Raw genomic sequence first — 12,234 nt, 5'->3', positions numbered from 1 at the left:
TACAACCTACCACCTAAATGAATTTTGGCTCCTTTTCTTGTCACTAATAAAGCTTTCTTTTGATGCTATTTGATTGCTCCTGCGATTTTTACTTTTTATTATATTCATCAAAAAAGACATGAATTTTGGCAAAAAAATGATTTTTTTAACTTTCTGTGCTGACATTTTTCAAATAAAGTAAAATTTCTGTATACATGCAGCGCGAAAAATGTGGACAAACATGTTTTTGATAAAAAAAAACCCCATTCAGTGTATATTTATTGGTTTGGGTAAAAGTTATAGCGTTTACAAACTATGGTGCCAAAAGTGAATTTTCCCATTTTCAAGCATCTCTGACTTTTCTGACCCCCTGTCATGTTTCATGAGGGGCTAGAATTCCAGGATAGTATAAATACCCCCCAAATGACCCCATTTTGGAAAGAAGACATCCCAAAGTATTCACTGAGAGGCATAGTGAGTTCATAGAAGATATTATTTTTTGTCACAAGTAAGCGGAAAATGACACTTTGTGAGAAAAAAAAAAAAAAAAAAAGTTTCCATTTATTCTAACTTGCGACAAAAAAAAATGAAATCTGCCACGGACTCACCATGCCCCTCTCTGAATACCTTGAAGGGTCTACTTTCCAAAATGGATCATTTGTGGGGTGTGTTTACTGTCCTGACATTTTGGGGGGTGCTAAATTGTAAGCACCCCTGTAAAGCCTAAAGGTGCTCATTGGACTTTGGACCCCTTAGCGCAGTTAGGCTGCAAAAAAGTGCCACACATGTGGTATTGCCGTACTCAGGAGAAGTAGTATAATGTGTTTTGGGGTGTATTTTTACACATACCCATGCTGGGTGGGAGAAATATCTCTGTAAATGACAATTTGTTAATTTTTTTTACACACAATTGTCCATTTACAGAGATATTTCTCCCACTCAGCATGGGTATGTGTAAAAATACACCACAAAACACATTATACTACTTCTCCTGAGTACGGCGATACCACATGTGTGGCACTTTTTTGCACCCTAACTGCGCTAAAGGGCCCAAAGTCCAATGAGTACCTTTAGGATTTCACAGGTCATTTTGAGAAATTTCGTTTCAAGACTACTCCTCACGGTTTAGGGCCCCTAAAATGCCAGGGCAGTATAGGAACCCCACAAATGACCCCATTTTAGAAAGAAGACACCCCAAGGTATTCCGTTAGTAGTATGGCGAGTTCATAGAAGATTTTATTTTTTGTCACAAGTTAGCGGAAAATGACACTTTGTGAAAAAACACAATTAAAATCAATTTCCGCTAACTTTTGACAAAAAATAAAATCTTCTATGAACTCACCATACTCCTAACGGAATACCTTGGGGTGTCTTCTTTCTAAAATGGGGTCATTTGTGGGGTTCCTATACTGCCCTGGCATTTTAGGGGCCCTAAACCGTGAGGAGTAGTCTTGAAACGAAATTTCTCAAAATGACCTGTGAAATCCTAAAGGTACTCATTGGACTTTGGGCCCTTTAGCGCAGTTAGGGTGCAAAAAAGTGCCACACATGTAGTATCGCCATACTCGGGAGAAGTAGTACAATGTGTTTTGGGGTGTATTTTTACACATACCCATGCTGGGTGGGAGAAATACCTCTGTAAATGGACAATTGTGTGTAAAAAAAATCAAAAGATTGTCATTTACAGAGGTATTTCTCCCACCCAGCATGGGTATGTGTAAAAATACACCCCAAAACACATTGTACTACTTCTCCCGAGTACGGCGATACCACATGTGTGGCACTTTTTTGCACCCTAACTGCACTAAGGGGCCCAAAGTCCAATGAGTACCTTTAGGATTTCACAGGTCATTTTTGTTTCAAGACTACTCCTCACGGTTTAGGGCCCCTAAAATGCCAGGGCAGTATAGGAACCCCACTAATGACCCCATTTTAGAAAGAAGACACCCCAAGGTATTCCGTTAGGAGTATGGTGAGTTCATAGAAGTTTTTATTTTTTTGTCACAAGTTAGCGGAAATTGATTTTAATAGTTTTTTTTCACAAAGTGTCATTTTCCGCTAACTTGTGACAAAAAATAAAATCTTCTATGAACTCACCATACTCCGTACGGAATACCTTTGGGTGTCTTCTTTCTAGAATGGGGTCATTTGTGGGGTTCCTATACTGCCCTGGCATTTTAGGGGCCCTAAACCGTGAGGAGTAGTCTTGAAACCAAATGTCGCAAAATGACCTGTGAAATCCTAAATTGGACTTTGGGCCCCTTAGCGTACTTAGGGTGTAAAAAAGTGCCACACATGTGGTACCGCTGTACTCAGGAGAAGTAGTATAATGCGTTTTGAGGTGTATTTTTACACATACCCATGCTAAGTGGGAGAAATATCTCTGTAAATGACAATTGTTTGATTTTTTTACACACAATTGTCCATTTACATAGAAATTTCTCCCACCCAGCATGGGTATGTGTAAAAATACACCCCAAAACACATTATACTACTTTTCCTGAGTACGGCGGTACCACATGTGTGACACTTTTTTGCAGCCTAGGTGCGCTAAGGGGCCCAACGTCCTATTCACAGGTCATTTTGAAGCATTTGTTTTCTAGACTACTCCTCGCGGTTTAGGGCCCCTAAAATGCCAGGGCAGTATAGGAACCCCACAAGTGACCCCATTTTAGAAAGAAGACACCCCAAGGTATTCCGTTAGGTGTATGGCGAGTTCATAGAAGATTTTATTTTTTGTCACAAGTTAGTGAAAAATGACACTTTGTGAAAAAAAACCAATAAAAATTAATTTCCGCTAACTTTTGACAAAAAATTAAATCTTCTATGAACTCGTCATACACCTAACATAATACCTTGGGGTGTCTTTTTTTTCTAAAATGGGGTCACTTGTGGGGTTCCTATACCGCCCTGGCATTTTACAGGCCCAAAACCGTGAGTAGTCTGGAAACCAAATGTCTCAAAATGACTGTTCAGGGGTATAAGCATCTGCAAATTTTGATGACAGGTGGTCTATGAGGGGGCGAATTTTGTGGAACCGGTCATAAGCAGGGTGGCCTTTTAGATGACAGGTTGTATTGGGCCTGATCTGATGGATAGGAGTGCTAGGGGGGTGACAGGAGGTGATTGATGGGTGTCTCAGGGGGTGGTTAGAGGGGAAAATAGATGCAATCCATGCACTGGGGAGGTGATCGGAAGGGGGTCTGAGGGTTTGGCCGAGTGATCAGGAGCCCACACGGGGCAAATTGGGGCCTGATCTGATGGGTAGGTGTGCTAGGGGGTGACAGGAGGTGATTGATGGGTGTCTCAAGGTGTGATTAGAGGGGGGAATGGATGCAAGCAATGCACTGGCGAGGTGATCAGGGCTGGGGTCTGAGGGCATTCTGAGGGTGTGGGCGGGTGATTGAGTGCCCTAGGGGCAGATAGGGGTCTAATCTGATAGGTAGCAGTGACAGGGGGTGATTGATGGGTAATTAGTGGGTGTTTAGGGTAGAGAATAGATGGAAACACTGCGCTTGGGTGGTGATCTGATGTCGGATCTGCGGGCGATCTATTGGTGTGGGTGGGTGATCAGTTTGCCCGCAAGGGGCAGGTTAGGGGCTGATTGATGGGTGGCAGTGACAGCGGGTGATTGATGGGTGGCAGTGACAGGGGGTGATTGATGGGTGGCAGTGACAGGGGGTGATTGATGGGTGATTGATAGGTGATTGACAGGTAATCAGTGGGTTATTACAGGGGAGAACAGATGTAAATATTGCACTGGCGAATTGATAAGGGGGGTCTGAGGGCAATCTGAGCGTGTAGGCGGTCGATTGGGTGCCCGCAAGGGGCAGATTAGGGTCTGATCTGATAGGTAACAGTGACAGGTGGTGATAGGGAGTGATTGATGGGTGATTGATGGGTAATTAGTGGGTGTTTAGAGGAGAGAATAGATGGAAACACTGCGCTTGGGTGGTGATCTGATGTCGGATCTGCGGGCGATCTATTGGTGTGGGTGGGTGATCAGATTGCCCGCAAGGGGCAGGTTAGGGGCTGATTGTTGGGTGGCAGTGACAGGGGGTGATTGATGGGTGATAGGTGATTGGCAGGTGATTGACAGGTGATCAGTGGGTTATTACAGGGAAGGACAGATGTAATTAATGCACTGGCGAATTGATAAGGGGGGGGGGGGGTCTGAGGGCAATCTGAGCGTGTGGGCGGGTGATTGGGTGCCCGCAAGGGGCAGATTAGGGTCTGATCTGATAGGTAACAGTGACAGGTGGTGATAGGGGGTGATTGATGGGTAATTAGTGGGTGTTTAGAGAAGATAACAGATGTAAACGATACATTTGGGAGGTAATCTGACGGCGGGTTTGCGGGCGATCTAATGGTGTGGGTGGGTGATCAGATTGCCCGCAAGGGGCAGGTTAGGGGCTGATTGATGGGTGGCAGTGACAGGGGGTGACAGGGGGTGATTGATGGGTGATAGGTGATTGGCAGGTGATTGACAGGTGATCAGTGGGTTATTACAGGGAAGAACAGATGTAATTAATGCACTGGTGAATTGATAAGGGGGGGTCAGAGGGCAATCTGAGCGTGTGGGCGGGTGATTGGGTGCCCGCAAGGGGCAGATTAGGGTCTGATCTGATAGGTAAAAGTGACAAGTGGTGATAGGGGGTGATTGATGGGTGATTGATGGGTAATTAGTGGGTGTTTAGAGGAGAGAATAGATGTAAACAATGGATTTGGGAGGTGATCTGATGTCGGATCTGTGGGCGATCTATTGGTGTGGGTGGGTGATCAGATTGCCCGCAAGGGGCAGGTTAGGGGCTGATTGATGGGTGGCAGTGACAGGGGGTGATTGACGGGTGATTGATGGGTGATTGACGGGTGATTGACAGGTGATTGACAGGTGATTGACAGGTGATCAGGGGGATAGATGCATACAGTAAACAGGGGGGGGTGGTCTGGGGGGGGGGGTCTGGGGAGAATCTGAGGGGTGGGGGGTGATCAGGAGGGGGCAGGGAGCAGGGGGGGGGATAAAAAAAAAAATAGCGTTGACAGATAGTGACAGGGAGTGATTGATGGGTGATTAGGGGGGTGATTGGGTGCAAACAGGGGTCTGGGGGGTGGGCAGGGGGGGGTCTGATGGGTGCTGTGGGCGATCTGGGGCAGGGGGGGGAGAAATCAGTGTGCTTGGGTGCAGACTAGGGTGGCTGCAGCCTGCCCTGGTGGTCCCTCGGACACTGGGACCACCAGGGCAGGAGGCAGCCAGTATAATACACTTTGTAAACATTACAAAGTGTATTATACACTTTGTATGCGGCGATCGCGGGGTTAACATCCCGCCGGCGCTTCCGTATAGCCGGCGGGATGTTGCGGCGAGCGAGCGGTGACAGGCGCCGGCGGAGGATCGCGTCACGGATGACGCGATCGCTCCGCCCATGCCCTTAAATGGACCGCCGCCTCTGTGGGTGAGGCCGTCCTGCAGGGCTCCACTTCCCCGCCGCCCCTGTGTAGTGGGCGGTCGGGAAGTGGTTAAGCTATCAACAGAATCTGACTAAGTGTGGATCCCCGGCTCCGGCCGGTTCTAGCACACTTTGGGATCTGACTAAGGTCTGAGCACTCACAAGCAAGTATTTGCAACAGCAGACACCGGGCAACTTACAGTCTGGTACTATATATACTAAATTGCTCTGCAGCGCCGCCCCAGCCACTCAGCCAATCCGAAGTACTGTTGGAGTCAGCTGACTGGGCAGATCAGCTGACTCCCCTTCTACTCGCATAAAGGTCCTGTCGCCTGGCGCGTAGCTCTCAACCTATGTGCAATGGAAGGACCAGGCAGATCAATCGCATGAAACTGCACGGCAGAGACCGCCGGCTGATACGCGGAGACAGCCGCCATGCCGCCTGTCTCCGCGGCGGCATCTCCGCTAACGCTTACAGTAGCGTTATGGTAACGCACTGCTGCAGCATACTTTTCATTGCCTGTATACTTTACTGTGCCTACTTTATACGACTGTAATGTAGCATTAATCTGCGTTACCACTTTTTTGTTGCATTACACAATGTTGTACTGTGAACCTAGCCTTAGTCTTTCAGCAAATCTGAATCAATTCACCAGAGTCTATCCCATTGTTGCTCCTATCCCCATTTAATGGATTGGATCACTGGTGCATGATCTGCTACTGTATAATTTCCAATATTTACCTCAATTACATCTTTCACATTATTTTGTTGTATTAAGAAAAGATCTACCCTTAAACAAGTATGATGTGGCATAGAGTAGAATGTATTAGCCTTTTTTTCCCCCAGAATTAGAATTCATCAGTTGTCTATTACTAGTAACCATATAAGCCGATCAAAGTTATGAATGATCACTGGCACTTCCTGTGTACTTGTTCACAGTACACAAGATTAAGTATGGGGATATCTAGTGGTCAAAAAATAAAAACACATTTACATACATTAAAAAATAAATATTATTTTATTATTTATTGTATTTATAAAGCACCAACATATTACGCAGAGCTGCACAATAGATAAATGGGTTAACATACAGGTAGAACATACGGAAACTCGCAACAAAACAAGATCATGCAAATGATTTAATAACAATACAGTGTCATAAGTCAAAATAGAGACTGTTCGAGTCTACAAGAGGGGTGGTTGTGAGTAAGATTGCATAATCAAGCTGGATACATTAGGGAGGAGGGCCCTGCCAGAGGCTTACAATCTAAAGGGTGGGGTGAAGACAATAGGTGCGTCTTTTGAGCGGGGGTCTAACAGAACATATTATGGTGCTGGTGTAGGGGGGTATGCGAGCGTGAAGAGGTGAGTCTTGAGAGCTTGTTTGAAGGTATTAAAGGTGGGGGCGAGTCTGACGGCTGGTGGGAGAGAGTTCCAGAGAGTAGGGGCAGCCCTGGTGAAGTCCTGCAATCGTGCGTGTGACTGAGTTATGCGTGGTGCGACTAGGCGCAGGTCATTGGAGGATCGGAGGGGGCCGGCTGGTATGTGCCTGTGGACCAGATCAGAGATGTAGGTCCTATTAGTTAACCCTTCTACCCCTTTACCCCATAGTTGCCCAAATAAAGCACTTGTTTAAAAAAAATTAAAAACAAAAGTGACAGCATTTAAAAAAAATACATAGTTACCTTAGAGACTTTAGAAAAAAATTTATATTATAAGGGTATATTACTGATATTTTTGCAAATAATGGCTTGTAATTATTGATATAGTATTAAAGTATAAAGAAACACAAAACCGAAAAAATACACCTTCATTTCTAAATAAAATATTGTGCGCCTGCATTGTATCAGGGACATAAATGTAAATATTGCAATAACCAGGACAAATGGGCAAATACAATGTGTGGGTTTTAGCTACAGTAGAACATTTTATTTTAAAACTATAATGGTGAAAACTGAGACCTTTTTTTCAATTATTTTTTTTCCCTTTAAAATGCATATAAAATAAAAATAATTCCTAGCAAAAAGTAACACCCAAAGAAAGCCTAATTTGTGGTGAAAAAACAAATGTAGATTTTGAAATTTGAAGCACCAGTAAAGTTATTGGGGAATTAATGGGAGGAGCGTGATATGTGAAAATTGCTGTGGTTTTAAGGGGAAATAACCTTTGGTAGGGAAGTGGCTAATCAGAAAATTACTTGTATTAAAAGTTTGTAGCAGAACAGCAAGAAACACAAATTAATACCGTGCAATACAACAAATTGCATTTTTTCACTTTAATTTTCTAAATGTGTGTCTTACTAAAATCACCTCCCAATATTACCTTTCATCTTGCCCTTCTTTCAACATTATCAAGCAAAAATAAAAAAAATGTTATCTGAACTCTATGCGGAACATAAATATTTACTAATGTGATTGGGCCTTCATTGATTTTGCCTCTCAGAATAAGTATCCTTGCTGCATTATCAGTAAATCTTTTTTTATAACTATTGCCATTCAACAAAGATTTCTTCTGGAGGTTAATGTCACAAACCACTAATAATATTTACTGCTCAAATTGAGGGTTTTTCTCTCCTTAAATGTGTCTTTGATTTTATTTCTTTTTAACCTGTTTGGGACCAGAACCTTTTTTTCAAATTTTTTTCTTCCCGATCATTGTCATTGGCTCAATTTCATTGGCTCTTGAGTTCCAACAGCTGAGTTTTGTACCTTGGTACAAAACTCAGCTGTTGGAACTCAGCCGGTGGGGACGCGCAATAGTGTCCCATGCACAGGAGCCCTATATATCTACACATCTTGCAGCTTGTTCAACCGATACATGCGACCAATTGCGGGCCAAAATTGGTTGCATAGTCGATCAGGAATGCACTTGACAGCACAGATTTTCATCCAATTTGAAAATAATCAAATCAGATGGTCTATCGGCCACCAAGTCGCCCGATGTATCGCCACCCAGGGGAGGGGTGAAACATTTATCCTCCCTCGCCTGGGTCCCCCGATCTGCACTCCTCTCCAGCTTTAAAAAGTGAAGTACCAGCTCTATGATAAGAGGCAACGGGCGGGGATCACTCACCTTTTCCGCGTTCCAGCGTGCGCTCCACTGACGTCACTTCCTGCAACGCCGCCCACTGTATTGTAAGTGGACGGCGTTGCAGGAAGTGACGTCAGTGAAGCGCACTTTGCAGGAGTTATTTGAACCAGCTCAGCGGCCCCCCCAACCACGGACAGACGGGGGGGTGGCGGCAATTTTTTCTAATTTTGCCTCAGGCGCCAAAAAGTCTAGGGCCGGCCCTGTCGCCACCCTTAGAGGACTGGGATGATACTTCATCTTCATTTATTTACCTGATAATTTGGATGGAAGGGAGTTTTTTTTCTAAAAGACAATTTAAAATTGAAGCTCCTTGTAGAAGAGACCAAAGGCCTACAAATGGTCTGTGAAGCTTTCAGAGGAATACGTATCCACATTTCCCATGCTTGATCCTTTATATCAGTGAACATAGTGAAAGAAAGGCTCCTCATTTACCAGAACACAAGGCCATTTAGCCAATTGACGACTGTTCCATCATGCCAATTGGAATGAGCAGTGCAGCATGAACGGCTGGGAATGGGCTTTGCAGGAGAGTTCACGCACTGATGCACGCATTTCTGCTCTAATGACGGAACTCTGCCCCACCTTCAGTCTCCCAGCGGTAATAGCCACTCAGAGACTGTTACACAGCGAAACCGCCGTCTAATAACTTAGTACAGCGCTGCGATCTAAGGCGGCACTGTACTGGGGACAGCCGTGTGACATGGCTGTCCCCCTGGGAGGCAAGATTGTGATCCGCTGTCATAGGCTGAAGCCTATGACAGCCGATCACACTGATTGGCTGGTGGGGGGGGGGGGGTGAAGGAGGCTTTTTAAAAAAAAAATAGTAACAGTTATTTAAAAAATATTTTAAAACACTGGGGAAGAGATCAGACCCCACCAAGAGAGAGCTCTGTTGGTGGGGAGAAAAAGGGGGGGGGGGAATCACTTGTGTGCTGAGTTGTGCGGCCCTGCAGTGAGGCCTTAAAGTTGCAGTGGCCCCATTTGTGAAAAAAGGCCTGGTCACTAAGGGGGTTTAACACTGCGGTCCTTAAGTGGTTAAAGTAGCTAATTAAAAGGAGTGGAACGATTTGGAAAGCATACTTCTGGTATCCAGGAACATAAAGAGGAGGCTTCCATTTGCTCAGTATACCATGAGCTTTTGGAATGTGTTCTAGGCTAAATGATCCCTTCTTTCATTTCTCTCTACAATGTACAACCACCCTCTTCTCTGCCATTGGGTACCACAAGGCCCATATCACCTTTAATGGCTTTGGGTAGCCTAGCTTTCCCATCTCATTTTCCAGTTGCCTCATTAACAGGATGATGGCCCATGCTGTCTCACCTTCCAGTGATCAAGACACATCACTTCAAACTAACCATTTGTCTTTTTGACCTTGGCTACTCCTCCTCCCCTTTTTTGTGTGTAGAAAAAAAACTCCCTTTCATCCAAATTATCAGGTTAATAAATTAATATGAAGTATCTTCCCAGTCCTCTAAAGGTCTCCTCCCTCAGTGGAGTGGATGTGCTTGCAGACATTCTGTGGTCGCAGAGTACTTCACAAATATAAATGAAATGATAGAACATGGGGTAGCCTGGCCCACTGTGTACCTGTAGTCTGAAGTTTCAGATGCATCACTTCGCTGTATCACTTAAAGCGGACCCAAACCAAACATTTTTTTAATTAAAAATATTTAGTTGCACCACTCTGACACATACAAAGATAAATAAACACTCCTTCAAGCCTATGATCATTTCAGTGCATGCTTTTCACCCTTCTCTTTTCATAGCTAGGGTTATACTGGGGGCAGCCATTAGCAATTCCTCCATTGCCGGACACCATCTACTCCACCAGTTTGCCGCAAAAATCCCGGCAATTTGAAAGGAAGGGAGGGGTTCCTCCAATAAATGTAAAATATTTTATATTTGTCATCATGCAGCTGAAAAAATGCTGCTATTTATTATTATAATTTAGAAAATAGATTTTATTTCTGAAATCTTGTATTTTTAATTTGGGTCCACTTTAAAGTGGACCCAAATTAAAAATACAAGATTTCAGAAATAAAATCTATTTTCTAAATTATAATGATAAATAGCAGCCTTTTTTCAGCTGCATGATGACAAATATAACATATTTTACATTTGTTGGAGGAACCCCTCCCTTCCTTTCATATTGCCGGCAAACTGGTGGAGGAGATAAAAAACAAAAACAAAACACAGGCTGCTACTGATGATGTCACAGGGGAGGTGATCTCAGCTTGTGTGAGATTTCACATAGACTATGCCCCTGTGAGGGAGGGTAGCTGATGACAAACACACCCATGATCTAAAACCTCCTACTAAGCTCAGAAGTAATGGCTGCCACCTGTATAGCCCTAGTTATGAAAAGAGAAGGGTGAAAAGCATGCACTGAAATGCTCATAGGCTTGAAGAAGTGTTTATTTATCTTTGTATGTGTCAGAGTGGTGCAACTAAATATTTTGAATTAAAAAAATGTTGGGTTTGGGTCCGCTTTAATATGCCTATGGCTGCAATCGACCTATCGCTAATTGGTTAATCTGCCTATTACTTCTACATAATTCTCAGTTAGCCTACTGGTAAAACCTACCTAACAGTACAATGTACCAAACACACCCACCCCTTGAGATGACAACGAGGTTTGTCAAGCCATGTCGGTTGATGAGCAAGTAGAAAAAAAATTGATCTATGAAGCACGTGGTGTGGTGTTCCATTATCTGCCAGCACAAGTATTGTAAGTGTCAACAACAACTCTTCAATCGAGCAAGAATATCGATGAAGAGAGGAAAGAATAGATCCACATTTTTAATTTCTACTCAGGATCTATATGGATCCAGACCAATAGTAATCTTTGGCATCAAGTTAAAACACACTTAACACACTGGGGTTATCATTTGGTGATGGAGGTTCAGCAAGTGGTTTACGGGAGCTTGGGACTGAGTTATCCACAATAATAAGTACCCAGGAGTTAGTAGCGGTGTACTTTATCTAGGATTCAGTGTTTGGTTCTACATCCTCATCACCAAACCATGGAGCTCGTCCCCTCACAAAACAGGAACCACAAATTCCTAATAAGACGTTCCTTGGCTCACTCAAGGTTTGCTCGCTATTCCATCAAGACAGTTCTAACTTTAAAACAGCTCTGCATCATGACCCTCTAACACTGTATTAAAATACTATTAACAATTGGGCAACTCCATCTAGTGGTTGTTCAGCAATCTGCAATGCACAGCAAATGTAGGCAAGTTAGATGCCTTCATATTTGGGTAAATGCTATATGTATACATGAATGAATATGTATACCAGGGGTGCCCAATAGGTCGATTGCGATCTACCGGTAGATCGCGACCGCCTATTTGGTAGATCGCGGCCACAAGTGACCGGCAGCTGTATAACGCGCCTGCTTGGCCGCGTGTCATCAGATTCTGCTGTTGGCCAATCAGAATGCAGGGGAGGAGAGCAAGGCGGTGCGACTGGAAAGACGGAAGCCGCGATGTCATGGCTGCCGGGGGCTGCGCTGGGCGCACTGCATCCACGTAGCCTGCCCGGCGCCCGCTGGAGCGACCCCTCACTCGTCCGCTGTTCATCTGCCCCAGACACCGCCGCTGGAACTGCGACCCTACACCTAACTACACTATACCTGGCTAACTATACTGAAGGCACCTACACCTAACTACACTATACTTGGCTACCTATACTGAAGGCCCCTACGCTTAACTACA

Source organism: Hyperolius riggenbachi, chromosome 3, assembly GCF_040937935.1.
Source record: "Hyperolius riggenbachi isolate aHypRig1 chromosome 3, aHypRig1.pri, whole genome shotgun sequence".
NCBI lineage: Eukaryota > Metazoa > Chordata > Amphibia > Anura > Hyperoliidae > Hyperolius > Hyperolius riggenbachi.
Note: the sequence above shows the minus strand (reverse complement) of the source record.